The sequence below is a fragment of the Fukomys damarensis genome, unplaced genomic scaffold, assembly GCF_012274545.1.
Source record: "Fukomys damarensis isolate Sample0158 unplaced genomic scaffold, DMR_v1.0_HiC HiC_scaffold_19, whole genome shotgun sequence".
Taxonomy (NCBI): Eukaryota; Metazoa; Chordata; class Mammalia; order Rodentia; family Bathyergidae; genus Fukomys; species Fukomys damarensis.
Window position 1 is genome coordinate 59,977,672 of NW_022900931.1, and position 16,850 is coordinate 59,994,521.

General features: G+C 38.5%; 1 pseudogene; it reads left to right on the forward strand.

The window, feature by feature from the left end:
* The first annotated feature begins 11,044 nt into the window (after positions 1-11,044).
* On the forward strand, positions 11,045-13,781 carry LOC104855624 (annotated as a pseudogene).
* The last annotated feature ends 3,069 nt before the right edge of the window (positions 13,782-16,850 follow it).

Here is a 16,850-nt window from a genome sequence, read left to right on the forward strand (position 1 = left end):
TTTCTTTTCACTCTCAAACTGAAGTTTAAGGTTGTAAAGAGACATAGAGATGAAACAAAATTTAAAAAAATCAGAAGTTCAAAAAGACCTAGAGTTAACACATATCAGAGCCTGAAGCACATCTTAGATAAATTTTTAGTTAAGCACTTCTCAAAAATATATGAAATGCATAATTTGAACCAATCCCAGAATGGTGTACAATAAGTCCCCAACTTATGAACATTCACGTTGCAGACTTTCACAGATGCTAACAACCTCACATCATGAACATTTCTCAGGTGCAAGCAAATCATGGGAACTAGCTCATGTGTCTGCCAGACATTGCCACAGTTGTGATGCTGTGTGCTTACTGTACTGTGCAGTAGTGTGCAGTAGTATAGCACAGTCAGGGATCTACTTTGTTGTGTATAAATGTTTGGCTTTTTTTCTTTTATTGAGTTTATTGGTACATTTTAAGTATACAGTACAATTACATTCATTATTGGGATCTTGTACCTTTACATGACAGGTCTTGGTTCTCATTTTTTTTCCTCTTGTCTGTGCCCTCCCTTCACTCCTCCTCCCCTCCCCATTTACATACACTTTACTTCCATTTTGTCATATTTTTTCTTTTCCCTTATTACCCTTCCCCTACCCTTCCCATTTTCCCTACACCTTTATCACTTTTCTTCCAATTTCACACTATTAATTATATCATTAGGATCTTGTGTACTATTATAGTTTTTCACACCAGAGAAACTATTCGGTATTTACACATGTGTGACTTATTTATTTCACTTAGGAGTATATCCTCAATATTTATCCATTTTACTATGAATGAATCTAATTTCTCTTTCTTTATGGCTGAGTAGTATTCCATTTTACAGAAAAACCACATCTTCTTTAACCAGTTTCCAACTGATGGGCAAATGGGCTGTTTCCAAGATTTAGCTATTACAAACTGTGCCACTATAAACATAGGTGTGCATATATCACTGTGATATGATTCTTTTAATTCTTTTGGAAAGATACCCAGCAGAGGATGGCTGGGTCAAATGGAACCTCTAGTCCCAGCTCTTTGAGGTACCTCCATATTGATTCCCATAGTGGTTGCACCAGTCTGCAGTCCCACCAACAATGGAGAAGGGTTCCTTTCTCCCCACAACCCTGCCAACATTTGTTATTGGTTGATTTCTTGGTAGCAGCCATTCTGTGTGGGGTGAGGTGGAATCTCAGTGTTGTTTTCATCTGCATCTCTCAAATGACCAGTGATGTGAAACATTTTTTCATATATTTACATGCTGCTTTTATTTCTTTGTCTGAGAAATGTCTGTTCATTTAAGATGTCCATTTTTGAATTGGTCTTTATATTTGGGGGGGACTGATTGTTTTGAGTTCTCTATATATTCTAGATAGTAGTCCTTTGTCTGAGGAGCAGCTGGTAAAATTTTTTCTCACATTGTAGGTTGTCTCTTAGTTCTGTTGATCGTTTCTTTTGCAATGCAGAGCTTTTTAATAAGATGAGATCCCGGTTGTTGATTCTTTCTGCTAGTTCCCATGCTACTGAGAATTTGTTCATAAAGTCTTTTCCTATGCCAATGTCTTCCAGAGTTCTGCCTAACTTTCCTTCCAGCAAGTTTAATGTTTCTGTTTTAATATTTAGATCTTTAATCCACTTGGATTTTAATTTAGTGCATGGTGAAAGATAAGGGTCCAGTTTTAATCTTTGGCAGGTTGAGATCCAGTTTTTCCAGCACTATTTATTAAAGAGGCTGTCTTTCCTCCTGTGGGGACGGTCATCTCCTTTGTCAAAGATGAGGTAGCTGAGTACATCTGGATTTGTTTTTGTGTCTTCCAGTCTGTTCCACTGATCCGCAGGTCTGTTTCTTTGCCAGTACCATGCTGTTTTGATCACAGTGGCTTTGTAGTATAGCTTCAAATTGGGAATTGTTATACCCGCTATCATGTGTCTGTTGCCTAGGATGGCTTTTGCTATTCTAGGTCTCTTATGGTTCCAAATGAATTTTTGGATTCTTTTTTCTAGTTCTGTGAAATATAGTGTTGGAATTTCAATTGGCATTGCATTGAATCTGTATAGCAGTTTTGGTAGTACGGCCATTTTCACTATGTTGATTCTTCCTACCCAGGAGCAGGGGATATCTTTCCATTTTCTTATATCTTCTTTGATTTCTTTTTTCAGAGTGCTGTAGTTTTCAGTGTAGAGGTATTTTGATTCTTTTGTTAGATTGATTCCTAGATACTTCATTTTTTTGATATTATTGTGAAAGGAATTGTTTCCCTAATTTATCTATCCGTGACTCTGTTATTTGTGTACAAGAAGGCTATTGATTTTTGGGTGTAGACCTTGTATCCAGCTAGTCTGTTAAAAGTGTCAATTAAGTCTAGAATTCTTTTGTTGGAGTTTTTTTGGTCTTCAATGTAGAGTATCATATCATCAGCAAATAATGACAGTTTCACTTCTTCCTTTCCTATCTTTATTGCTTTAATTTCGTTTTCTTGTCTAATTGCTATGGCTAATATTTCCAGAACTCTTTTGAAGAGGAGTGGTGATAGTGGGCATCCTTGTCTTGTTCTGGATTTTAACGTGAAGGTTTTCAGTTTTTGGCCATTTAATATGATGTTGGCTGTTGGTTTTTATTAAGTTGAGATATAGACCATCTATTCTAATTTTTTGTAGGGTTTTTATCATGAATGGGTTTTGAATTTTGTCAAATGCTTTTTTTGCATCTATCGAGAGGATCATATGATTTTTGTCCTTGACTCTGTTAAATAGTGTATTATATTTATTGACTTACGTATGTTGAACCATCCTTGCATCCCTGGAATAAATCTGACTTGGTCAGGATGTATGATCTTCTTGATGATCCTCTGTATTCTGTTTGCTAGTATCTTATTAAGGATCTTTGCATCTATATTCATTAAGGAGATTGGCCTGTACTTCTCTTTTTTAGTTGCGTCTTTCCCTGGTTTGGGAATCAAAGTGATACTTGCTTCCAGGAATCAGTTTGGAAGTATTGCTTCCCTTTCAATTTCATTGAAAAGATTCAAGAGTAATGGCAGTAGTTCTCCTCTAAATGTCTTATAACATTCAGCTGTGAATCCATCAGGACCTGGTCTTTTCTTTGTTGGTAAATTTTTTTGTTGTTGTTGTTTTGAGACAGGGTCTCACTATGTAGTTGAGATTGACCTGGAACTATGTAGCCCAGGTTGGTCTGGAACTCACAGCGATCCTCCTGCCTCAGCATCCCAAGTGCTGGGATTATAGGCATGCACCACCAGGCCTGGCTGTTGGCAAATTTTTAATTACATTTTCAATTTCATTGATTGTAATTGGGGTGTTTAAAATGTTTTTATCTTCTTTGTTCAACTTTGGTAATTCATGAGTATCTAGAAATCTGTCCATTTCTTCTGTGTTTTCCATTTTGTTAGAGTACAGGTTCTCAAAGTAGGTATCGATTATCCTCTGCATTTCTGTTGGATCTGTTGTGACTTCACCTTTTTCATTCCTAATTGCATGGATAGACAAGAGTTTCTCCATTTCTGATATGCAAACCATCAACATAAGAATCAACCAAGGTGCTCTTAAATATGTTGTAAAGCAGCAATTTACTCCAAATTGTCAGATTGTCAATCTCAAAGCATTCTGTGAAGAGTTGTTGCCTTAGCAGATTGCAAAATACTTTGCAACAGGTAATTCCTCGTGACTGCAGTATTCTTTGTATACCACTTTTGCAAATTGCAAAACGTGTTGGAGACCACAAAAGCACCCTCTAAAGCACATTTGAATGAAAATATTTTATAAACCTTAAAGTGCCTGGTCAACTTTAAACAGTCTTATCAAAGGCTGTTTTATTATAAATTGTAACTATCTGAGGGGTGTACTTTTTATTTTTCCTTATTCTTCAGGACAGTGAAATGTTTTCATCATCACCCAACCACCTTCCACCATGGAATAGCCATCCCAAACTCCATCCCCACCGCCCCCACCTTCCAACCCTATCAGCCCATACACACCTTAAGCCCAGCTCATCTAAGATATCAGGGTTCTTCAGAAGGAGAAAGAGGGCATAGTGGAGGGTGATGCTGAAGGACTCAGTGCTACCAAAGAACAGACTGAGTGCAGTGTGGACAAGATTATTAAGGTGAAACAGACTCTCAGGAACCAAGAACATAATTTTTAACATCTCTCCTTGTGATGATTCCCATCTGCTGGATCTTCCTTCCTACCATTCCTCCCCAACTCGTGTTACTTTGTACTAGTTTTTTCTTTTCATTTTTTCTTCTTTCCTCTATTCAAGGTCTAGACAACCAACTGTGTGGGCTTTAGAGCCATACTTCCTGAGTTTACACTCACTCTGTCTTTCCCTAGTTATGTGTTTTGGGGAAGGAAATTAACTACTATGTGCCTTAATTCATTATCAAGTTTGGTTGGTTGTTTCTATTTTGTTTTATTTTTTTATCTTTAGTTTCAGATTTGTTTTTGAGACACGATCTCACTGCATAGTTCAGGCTGGCCTTGAACTCAGTAAGTAGCCCAGGCAGGTCTTAAATTCATAATAATCTTTCTGCCTTAAACTCCCAAATGCTGGGATTATAGGCATACGCCAACACATTCAGTTTGTCTGAGGTTGTTTTAATTATAATAAGTTTAAATAATTAAAAATAAGTGATTAATATTTGTCATTACTTTATCTGTTCTCTACTGTTTTGCTGTCCTGATGAGCCCTTGTAGCTGTCTATCTAGGAATGATAACAAAGATATTTAACAACTGGATGGCATTTGTCAAGCAAGACAGGCAGACATGGGCTGGGACCAATAAGAACATATATGAACCTTTGTCCAATCAGACTGAGAGGGAAGGGGAGTGAGCATGGGCTTAAGGCCAGATGGGAATTCTTTAGCAATGTTCTAGGAGGCAATCCTGGGGAAGCTGAAACTAGAATAGTAGTGGGTAGAGGGACCAAGTTTGGGCAAGTGGTTCTCTTATTCATCTGCAAGGAAGTATTCAATTCTTAAGCAACACACACACACACACACACACACACACACACACACACATCTGTACCCAAACATATGAAGTCAACATCAGTACCATGTCCAGCTCCCTTTCCCACACCCTATCATGGGAGCCCAGCTCTGGCCTGGTCATAAAGAGCAGAAAGCAATCAGTGAAGTCCTTAGGTGTCCTGGGGCTCAGCATTTCCTGGTGCCTCCTGACACTTTTGGAGATGAAGTCACTCACTTCTTGAATGTTACTGTACAAATGAGTATGAGGACCAGGAAAGTGCTTGAGGATTCCTGAGAGCAGTTCAAAAACCTAGGGGGAAGCAAGGAAGACACCAGAGAGGAAGAAAAAGGTGTGAGTGCATTTGAATCTCTCACCAGGACTTGGAGAGCTCCCCAGGGCAGAGCTCCTCAGGTTGTGCAATGATAAAATAATTTAAACAGCACTTTTCCTTCACGGAGGGGTACCATTTTCGAATTCCCCTTACAAAGTCATGCTAGATGCTAACAACAGCCTTGTGGGAATTACAATGTACAGAAACAGTGAGAGATGGAAAATGGGCTCCTTCCCTCCAGGGATATGGCCTGGTGGTGCCTCCTTTCTCAAGATAGAAAACACCTGCTCCCTCTCCAGGGTATATCTATCCTGATTGCCAGGCAACTGCAGAATCTTTGACCTCACCTGATTGTACAACAAACTTATGGCATGGAAGGATTAATTCAGTAATCTTTTCAGCAGTGGGAATTTGGAGTCCTGATGATTAAAGCATTCACCAGAGATGATGGAGAAGATGATGTTGGCTGTCACAGATCTGAAGGAATTTTGTTTGGGTCCAAATAAGCCCCTGGGGATGAAAGAATTTTATCCTGGAAAGCTGGTGTTCCCTACCTTGTCCTTCTGGGTGTCTTTGATGTGGCAGTTGGCCTTCAAATATGAGCTTGGTTTCTTTGTCCCTTGGCAAGGATATCTGTCTGAGTCTTCTCAACTAAGCCTTTCTTTTTTGTCTTTTTAGGTGTCTATCTTGCATGTCATTCTTTGTATATCTGTGCTTCTTTTTAGTCTTATCTCTGACTCTTTCTTTGAGGCTATGCCTGCTCTCTTTTCATACACCTGTCTTTGTATCCCCCTCTCCTGCTAATTCTTTGTCCCTTCCCTACTTCAGTCTCTATCCTTTGTTCCTAAATTTTTATCTTGAAGTTCCTATGTCTAGATTTATCTTTGTATCCACACCTTTTCTTTCTATTTTCTCTCTAGGCATACATTATTGTTCCTATTTTAGGTCTCTTACTCCCTCTTTTGTCTCTCCTTGACCCCATTGCAGCACCTTTCTGTCTCTGAGCCTGTTATCAGTCATGCTCTCCCTCTCTATGCTGCCATCTGGTGGACCCTTTGCCCAGTCTCTAGGGCTCAACCTGAGATTTCCCCAGCTCCTCCAACAAACACTCAGCTTCTTCCTTGATTCCCTTCTTAAGGCGCTGCTTGCCCATCTTATAGTCTTTCATGGTGGTCAGACAAAATCACTGAAGGACATTCAAATGCTTTTCATTGACAAAGGTCACAAGTGAGTGGTGAGGCATGGAGGGAATGCTGAGAGAACACCTATGAATTTCCGGGCTCCCCCTGAAGTCCCACCCATTCTCCACTCACCAGTTTCCTTGAAGAAGTAGTTAATGATCTCAATGAGCCCTCAGCCAGAGAAAGCAAGGCCTCCCTTATCCCCTCACATCCACACAGAATGACAGCAGACTGGGAATCCAAATAAAAAACCCCAGCCCCCCCAAATATAAAGACCCGATAAAAAAATGGGCATCTGAAATGAACAGAAAAAGTAGTAAAAGGAGCAAATAAATATATGAAAAAAATGTTCCACATCACTGATCATTCGAGAGATGCAGATGAAAACAACACTGAGATTCTACCTCACCCCACACAGAATGACTGCTATCAAGAAATCAACCAATAACAAATGTTGGCAGGGTTGTGGGAGAAAGGAATCCTTCTCTATTGTTGGTGGGAGTGCAGACTGGTGGAACCACTATGGAAATCAATATGGAGGTACCTCAAAGAGCTGGCATTAGAGGTTCCATTTGACCCAGCCATCCCTCTGCTGGGTATCTTTCCAAAAGAATTAAAAGAATCATATCACAGTGATATATGCACACCTATGTTTATAGTGGCACAGTTTGTAATAGCTAAAACTTGGAAACAACCTATTTGCCCATTGGTTGGAGACTGGATAAAGAAGATGCTGTTTTCTATAAAATGGAATATAACTCAGCCATAAAAAAATGAGAAATGAGATTCATTCATAGGAAAATGGATACATATTAAGGATATACTCCTAAGTGAAATAAATAAGTCACACATGTGTAATTACTTAATAGTTTCTCTGGTGTGAAAACTATAATGGTACATAAGATCCTAATGATATAATTGACAATGTGAGACAGGAAGAAAAGGGCTAAAGGTGTAGGGAAAGTGTGAAGCGTAGGGGGAAAAGTAATAAAGGAAAAGAAAAAAATAAAAAAATGAAAAAAATGGAAATAAAGTATTTGTAAATAGGGAAGGTAGGAAGGGGTGAAGGGAAGGCAGGGACAAGGGGGAAAAATGAGAACCAAGACCTGTCATATAAAGGTACAAGATCCCAATGATGAATGTAATTGTACTGTATACCTAAAATGTACCAATAAACTCAATGAGAGAAAAAAGTATAATTATAATTCCCCATTCTATCATTAAAGGGTACATTATTGGACCTTAGGGTATATTAATATGTAGTTTGTCCCTGAGAGAATTATTTTTCCTGATTTTATTACTATAGGTAAGGTCAAACAGTTGTTGCTATTGATCGGTTTACTCAGAATGCCAAAATCTGGATCACCTTGAGATCATTTAATAATGTTGTGGCTGATTCCTGGATAATTGGTACTAGACTAGATATGCTATAACCATTCCTAAAAGTTCATAGAGGCAATTCAATCCTGGGACATAAAGTTCAATAGTTATCCACACCTAGGAGGCACTGCTGAAAGGTATGCATTAACTAAATAATTCTCCATACCAGCAAAAAACAAAACAAACAAATAAAAAAGAAACCAGCTACTATAACGAACCTACAAATCTCAATACAAAAAAAAAACAGAAAAAAGAAAAGTAATGCTTGAAGACAAGACAACAAAATGCATAAAACCCCCCAAAACAAAAACAACAACAACAACAACAAAAACTTCCCTAAAGCTGATGGTTGGGGCACCAAAGCTGAGAAAACCAAAAGCCACACAAAGACATATGAAAGGGTAACAGAAGAGATAATAAAACAATTAAGTAAGGCATTTATTGACCTTGGCAACATCACAGAAGATAAGTAAACAGATAAAAGACCAAGTAAGCAAAATGATCAGCCAGCCAACACATAACACTAACAAAGCTAGCAGAGTTAAACCAAATAATGCAAACATGCATGATTATCATGGAAAAGAATTATAAAAAAAGATCCCAAATAGAAAATCAGGAGATTAAACATTTTATCAAAAGCATGAAGTTACCAATGTGAGGACAGAGTCACAACTAGAGGACAGGTCTGTTGACAGTTACTAATTAATGAGAGATTAATTAAAGGTTAATTAAAATGAGTGAAAATCAGAAGATAGCAGAAACAGCACAATGTATTTACTGAAAAAGCAGGGGAAATTTTTCCAAATAAGAGAAAGGAATTTAATATATATAAGTAAGGCATATAGAATACCAAATAGCAAATCTCAGAAAATAATCTCTCCAATATACCTAATAGTCATTATCCCAGAATTCCAACACAAGAACAGAACCTTAAAAGTAGAGAAAAACAATGAAACGTTTGTAATGGTAAACCTGTTAGAATTGCAACAGATCTCTCATCACAAACTAAAGTCCAAGACAGCTTGCAGTGAGGTGTTACAAGCCTTAAAAGAGAATAATTTCCAAACCATGGTGATATAGCTTGCAAAACTATCCTTCAAAGCTCATAGAAATAAGATATTTCTATGGCAATGAGCAGCTAAAAAGTTTCATGAAATCAAAGTCATCATTCTAAAAAATTCTCAAGGATAACCTATGAAAAAGCACAATGAAGTTAGCAATGACAAAATGTCTAAAAGGATGAAAACACCACATAGAGCATTTAAACAAACAAACAAACAAACAAAAAAGAATTAAAAATAGGAAAATAAGGCAATGGCAAGAATAAGTCAATAGATAACAGGAATAACTCTCAATGTTGCTGTCCTCAATTTTCCAATTAAAAGACACAGATTGGCAAAATGGATCAAGGAAGAAAATCAAATGATATGCCATATATGAAAAACATATTAACCAAAAAAGAAACTCATAAAGTAAAAATCAAGGATAGAAAACAATATTGTGTGTAATGGGAACCTGATTAAAAAAGCAGGTGTGTCTATTTTATAGTCAAACAAAATGAACTTCAGGTCAAAACTGATCAAAAGAGGGAAAGAAGCTCATTACATACTGGGCAAGGGAACAATCCTACAGGAAGAGATAATAATTTTAATATATATGCACCAAACAATAGCACATCCAACTTCAAAGAAAAAGTACTACTTGACATGAAAGATCAGATAAGCATAAACACAAGTATAGCAGGAGACCTCAATATCTCACTATGACAAATAGACAAATCAAAGAGACAAGAAAAGAAAAAGAAAAGACTTGAACAAAAGCTTTGCAGAAAGGGATTGAAATGATCTCTACACCCAACAACAGAATACACAGTCTCCTCAGAAGCACGTGTGAGTTTTTCCAAAATACACCACATAGTAGCCAATAAAACAATCTTAAGTAAATGAGAAACACTGAAATTATATCAAATATGTTATCAGATCACAATGCAATGAAACTAAAAATAATGTCAAGTCAAACACAGAAATTATTCAAATGCATAGAAACTAAAAAAATATACTCTTAAATAATCAATGGGCTAAAGAAGGAAGCAAAGAAGAAATAAGACAGCTCCTAGAGCTATAAAACTCAAATTAAATGATAATGCCAGCACAAGAAACCAGAATGTATAGTACACAATGGAAACATTCCTAACAGAAAAATTTATAGCTGTGAATGTACACATCAGAAAAGCAGAACAGGGCTGGGGATTTAGCTCAGCAGTTAGGTGGCCTGCCTTGCAAGCTCCAGGACCCGAGTTCAATCCCCGATACAAAAAAAAAAAAAAAAAAAAAAAAAAAAAAATAAAAAAAAAAAAAAAAAAAAAGAAAAGAAAAAAGAAAAGCAGAACAAACCAAAATGAATAATTTAATGACTCATCTTGAGATGCTAAAAAAACAAGAATAATTGAAGCACAGAGCTAGTGTCCCCAAAAGGAAATTATAAAGACCAGAGCAGAAATCAATGAAACTGGAAATAAAAACAAATACAACAAAATCAATGAGCTGAAAAGTTGGTTCTTTGAGAGAAAAAACAAAATAGATACTATCTTAGTCAATCTAAACAAACAAGAGAAAAACAATCTTGCATAAATGCAGTTATAATTGAAAAACATAAAAATGAACACTGCCAAAATCAGGTTTTGAAACAATTAATTCACAAACCTCTATGCCAATAAATTGGAGTAAGTATATTGAGAATGTAGAAAAATGTATTCAGCTTGAAGTATCAAATCTCAGCTATAATCTAATAGAAGAGTTAGAAATGACCAAGTAAACTTGAGAGAACATGAATCACTGGACATACAACTGGAAGGAAAAGAAAAAATAAGTGCAGCAGAAACCCATCAGAACTGCATGATGAAATAGACAAAGTGGAACAAAACACTTTAAGAGCTACCAAACAATGCAAAAAGCTGGAAGAAGTACATAAAAGAAAAATTTTTTTACGAAAGCAGAGAAAGATCTTCTTTTCAAGATGGTGAGTGGTAGAATACAACTTCTACATCAGTTACACTGGGAAGCTCTAGATCTAGACACCCAAATGTAAAAGCAAAAACAAAAAATGGCTAAAGATCCAGGATAGCCTGGATTCCAAAGACCGAAATGAAGGCTCAGAAACAAGATAAAGAACAATAGCTCAACATAAACTGTACAAATGTCTTGAAAGTCAACTGGATGAAATAATTTCTAGAATTGCTAAAGAAGCAGAAGAGCTCAAGGGCCTTGAACAACAAGTTACTGAAGGCCACGTTGTGGGGGCCCAGTCATGGCTCACTGGCATTTGACATTTGGAAAATAACTTCTTCCTCTACAATTAAGGCATTGATACAATGTAACATTTGTTTCTTTTCAAGGACACTGTTTGTTAAACTTGTTTTGTTCTTTGACCCTGGGATAACAGGAACTCCTTAGCAGAAGATCTGATGTTATCTGTAAGAGCCAGGAAATCCGGTCTTTGCATAAGATTAAAAATAATTGCTTGGTGCTTCCTGTTGTTGTGTGCCCTTAAAAGCTTCCTGTTGATGTGAGCCTTTAAAAGGAGCTGTTTCTGTGAAATAAATCAGACTTCTCTTGGTCTCCACTCAGGCTTGAGTGTTCTTTCCTTTCTCAATCCTCACTCCCCAACTCAGGCATGTTTGTGTTGTGACGGCTGGGCCACCACACAAGTAGCATGACATGAAACCCCAAAGAAGAATTTAAAAGGTGTCATTAGTGTGTTGCAAGAATATATGAAGACCATCAAAAGCAAAGCAGTTCATAATCAGTGTGAGTGCAGGAAGCTATAGGATGAGAAAGTGACATTACTGCATAAATCAGCTGAAGTCAAACAAGAGAGGACCAAATGGACATAGTTGCCATGGATGCAGAAAATCAGAAGGCTTTTGAAGAGCAAGAACTCCAGGAACAGCATGAAGTAAATACATCCTTGAAGCAGACCCAAGGAGAGCTCAGTACCTATGAAGCTGGAATGAAGTCTGAGCTAAAACTAAACAATGTTGTAGCCAACCAGCTTATGGAAGAGTTAGATAAACTCACAAGATTTACACACAGAACTGGCAGGATGCAGAAAATCAGAAGGCTTTTGAAGAGCAAGAACTCCAGGAACAGCATGAAGTAAATACATCCTTGAAGCAGACCCAAGGAGAGCTCAGTACCTATGAAGCTGGAATGAAGTCTGAGCTAAAACTAAACAATGTTGTAGCCAACCAGCTTATGGAAGAGTTAGATAAACTCACAAGATTTACACACAGAACTGGCAAGACTTCATGTATAACAAAAAAAAAAAAGGCCATTCTTCTGTACTGCTCTCAGGAAGGCCTGTTTCCCAGAAGAAAAAGGAACAAAAGCCCAGTGAACTCCACCCAAAATTTAAGTTACAGAATGACAATGACCTGTTACACCAATGCAAAGATTTCCAAAATAAAATTTGCCCTGTATTTGATGCCTTAATTCATCCAGAAGAAATAGTGGCATATATGGATGAGCTAAGGAAAAAGATGCAATTAGAAGACAGGGAAGTGAGAATTTGTAGCCCTTCAGCTGTCTTGGGAAAACGTCTTGGGGATTTGCAGAAACAATTCAGTGAAGTGCTTGCACAGTCCCAACATGAAAACGTGGAAACACAAGGAAGAACTCCAGAAAGAAATCGCTCTGCAAGAGAAACTGGGAAATGCACTAGGGGAATCCAGGCTGGCCTTAGAAGAGGCCCTGGAGCAAGAATTAATTTTGATAAGAGGCAACATGTTGCAAGAATCTAGCATTTGGAGAGTGAAATTCACTATTTTCAAGAGAATCTAAAATGTATGGAAGAAATTCCAGGCCTTATGGATCTCCAACTTCAGGAGGCTTAATGAGGAGAAAATTCTAGACCAACTGTAAGAGTCAGAGGAGAAGGAGAAGCATGAAGATGCCAGATCTCAGGAGTAGTTCCTTAGTTTAGGTAAAGATGTGAAGAACCTGAAGAAGGCTATGGGTTGCCTCTGATAACCTATCTGCAGCTGAGTTCACTATAGCAAAGACCAGCTTAAATTTCTTCATGGAACTGTTATGAAAATCAACCAGGAGCAAGTAGAGGGATTGCAAGAGGCTGAAAGATTCAGCAGAAGGGCAGAGTGAACAATCAGGGACCTGACACAAGCAGAAGTGGAGATTTTCTCAGGGAGAGCGAGGAGTAACTTTTGAGTTGAGGTATAGAAAATAGCTGTCTGTGCTGGGAGAGAAAACTCATGGGTACTAGAAATCAAGAAACTGATCGAGATGACAGAGAGGTGAAGGATAGAGACTGCAAGGGTGCAGAGCTTACTAGACTTCATTGGGGCTGAAAATAAACAAGGCTTTGAAAATGTGTTAGCCAAAAATTGCTGAACTTTGACTCTCACCTGGGCCTAAAATGCACATCCTCAACTCCTATTGGAAAACCTCAGCTTGGATAGCTGAAAGGAAAGGACAGACACAGACTTTCACCTGTCTCAGGATACTGAGTCTATTCATCCATGAGGAATGGGTTGCATAAATCACTTTCAAAAAGCCACAATGAAAGAGATAACCAGGGAGAAAGTGGTCAAGATGACCAAGAAGAATCCCCATTTGTGCTTCCTCCTGAATACATGACATGTACCAAGCTTCCTGTTGGTTCTCCTGTATGCCAGGGCATGGCCCCGTATGCACCACCACTTTCCTTGTCCAACAACAGCTGACTTCTCACCCTTGTCACTGTCATTTGTGGCCCACCTCCTGCTGGGGTTCCTACTGTGTATGCCAACCCCAATTTCTCTGTCCCCTCATCCATATGGGTGTGCTGCATTTCAGTGTCCCAAAACATCATAACTTAGAGAAGTAAATTTCTGTATTAGAAATAGAGAAATTAGAAATTTCTATATAGCATTTGAAGTCAGAACAAGAGGCCCAGGTCCCACAACAAGTGAGGAGGACCCAGGAAAAAAGCACCCTTCCTCCCACCAGTGGCAGGGCCAACCCAGGCCCTGAGCCAAGCCAGGAAGACCAAGAAACCAAGTGCCATATCCCAGCCAGTGCTAACCCCTGTCTGGTATCCACGCCTAGCCAGGAAGACCCAGAACCAAGTGCTGTTCCCCCCAGCCCCAGGGTTCTCCACAGCACAGGGCAATAGAAGTGACAATCAACAGACAGACCTGATCAAAGAAGAGACCAATACCCAGGAGGAGAGTTTTGCTTAACACTACCACAGAGACTTGGGAAGAGACAGTCATAGGACATACGCTTAGGGAGGGAAAGAGCTAAACTGGGATCTTCTCGGATCCTCTGGGAAGCCTGGGCTCAGGCCCAGAAGATTACAGAGCATGTATTCTGTTGTAGGAGTTCAGGTTCAGTGGATGTAATAGTCAGAGGAGGTAGTCCCTAGGAGAAGGCATTTAATATAGTGGTATGTTTGTGCCCTGGCACTGCTGCCTACAACCAGTAGAAATCACTGGTCTGAACTACTATCAGTCAATAGAAGAGTGAACTAACTGTCTTCACCCAAGTCATAGTCTTGTTTGTTTTGGTTAAGACCTGAGTGGTTCTTAGGGTTTGCCAATATCCAGTTGTCATTTGATGCCATTGCTGTCACTGAATTTACTACTATAACCAATGTAACATAGAAGTGGCTGGCAATTGGTTTTCTCACTCTGCCAATGTGTGGATTGTCTGTGGGTTATATGCAATACTTTGACACACTCCTAAAGGATGGGGCACTGGGCTAAAGAGTTTGCAAACCCTACCCAGCAAACAACAAACTAAAAAAAAAAGTAACATGAAAAGGCAAGGCTCCTGACTCTCCAAAAACTGATTCAGCTGGCATCAAAGGGGAATAAATCATAAACAACACAGAAAATAGCCCTGAAAGGGTACCACTGCAGGTATAACAGTTCAATAAGATTTTCCATGAGTCTAAAGAAGCTATAACTAACTAGATAAGAACCCTAACCCACACCCCCAAAATCAGCAAGTCTAGAGAAAACACTATTGAACACCTGGTGGAGCTAAAGAAAGAGATGCAAAACATGAAGGCTCAACATAGAAAAGCATGAGAGTCTATTAAAAAGGTCCCGACATAAATTCAGATCAAAAAGCTTGATTGAAAGCTTGGGTACAGAAGCTACTCATGTGGAGACCATGTCAGACCTAGAGGTCAGTACCGAGACCAATGATCAATTCATGAAAGATACCTTAAAAACAACAAGGGGACATGAAAAAGGGGAGCAACAGCTCCTAGATGACTCAAAGAAAATTAATATAAGTAATTGGAATTCATGAAAATCAGAAGAGAGCACAAAAGGCATGGGAAACATGTTTACACAGGTAAGAGCAGAAAAGTTTCCACATGTAGAAAATGAATTTAACATAAATATAAGTGAAGCATATAGAAACCTGAGTAGCTATGATCAGAAAAAAAAAACTCCACACTGCATAATAATTAAAATACAAGAAATACAACACAAGAATCTTGAAAAGTGTTAGAAAAAAAAAACCAATGTATTACCTATAAAGGAAGACCCACCATTATTCTGTGACCAACTAGCTCCAAATCTGGGTGGCAGAGGGGCAACAATTAATGGTGCCCACGTGGTAGCAAAGGCAACAAGGGGGAGCCTTACAAGAGTCTTCTTGCCCCCTTTATCTTGCTCAGATTACCTAGCGAGGGTACTCATGCCCTGAATCCCAGTGACTTTGGGCCTAGCCCAACCATGAATCACGGACACACTCTAGATTCAGCCACCCCTGGAAGAGCATGAGGTTTTTTTTGAGGGGTGGATATCTAAACATAAGCCATAACATTTAGGAATTCACCTAACTGAAGAGGTGGAAAACCTCTACTTGAAAATTGCATCACTTTGCAAAAGGAGATGGAGAAAAGGGGACGGAGGGGATGAAAGGGGAATTAAAAAAAAGAATTGAAGGGAAATAGAGCTCTTGCAAATGGGAGGGAGATCAAGAGTTGGAAAGAGCATGGAGGATGACAGGGATAGGGGATGAAAAAAGAATTAAAATGTGTTGTGTACCTGTACCGACTCCCCATAATAAGTGTAATTGTTATGCACTTCAAGCATGTAGTAATTTAAAAAATAAATATATTTTATTTGTTTTTGTTTTTTTTTTTAGACCGTGTCTCACTATGTAGTTGAGACTGACCTGGAACTCACTATGTAGCCCAGGCTGGTCTCGAACTCACATTAGAGTAGGCTCTTTTATTTAAAATATATTTATTTTAAAAAAATTAAATATATTTATTTTGCTGGGAGTGGTGGCGCATGCCTATAATCCCAGCACTCGGGAGGCTGAGGAAGGAGGATCGCTGTGAGTTTGAGACCAGCCTGGGCTACATAGTGAGTTCCAGGTCAGTCTCAACTGCATAGTGAGACCCTGTCTCAAACCACCCCCCTCCTAAAAAAAGATAGTGTACTCATCTAAGGCTTCAATCCTGGCTCCACTGGGTCACTCAATAACTTTGAGTAAGAATTTTTCCCTCAGAGCCACAGTTTTCCCATGTATTAAATGGGAAGCTATGATGAGATCTATGGTTTGTGTCTGTTTTGAGTGATTATGAACTCCTGCACAAATCTGATAAATGATTTGTATCCTCCTTAATGCATGTATGCACACAGTTTTACATGAAATTCCTAGAAGGACCAAGGACATTCATTAAGCCCATCATGACTTTCTTTCTTTTTTTTTTTTTTTAATTGAGTTTATTGGTACATTTAGGGATACAGTACAGTTACATTCATTGTTGGGATCATGTACCTTTACATGGCAAGTCTTGATTCTCATTTTTTTCCCCTTACCTCTGCCCTCCCTTCACCCCCTCCTCCCCTCCCCATCTACAAACACTTTATTTTCATCTTTTCATTCTCTCACATTTTTTTCTTTTCCCTTTTTGTTCTTCCCCTAC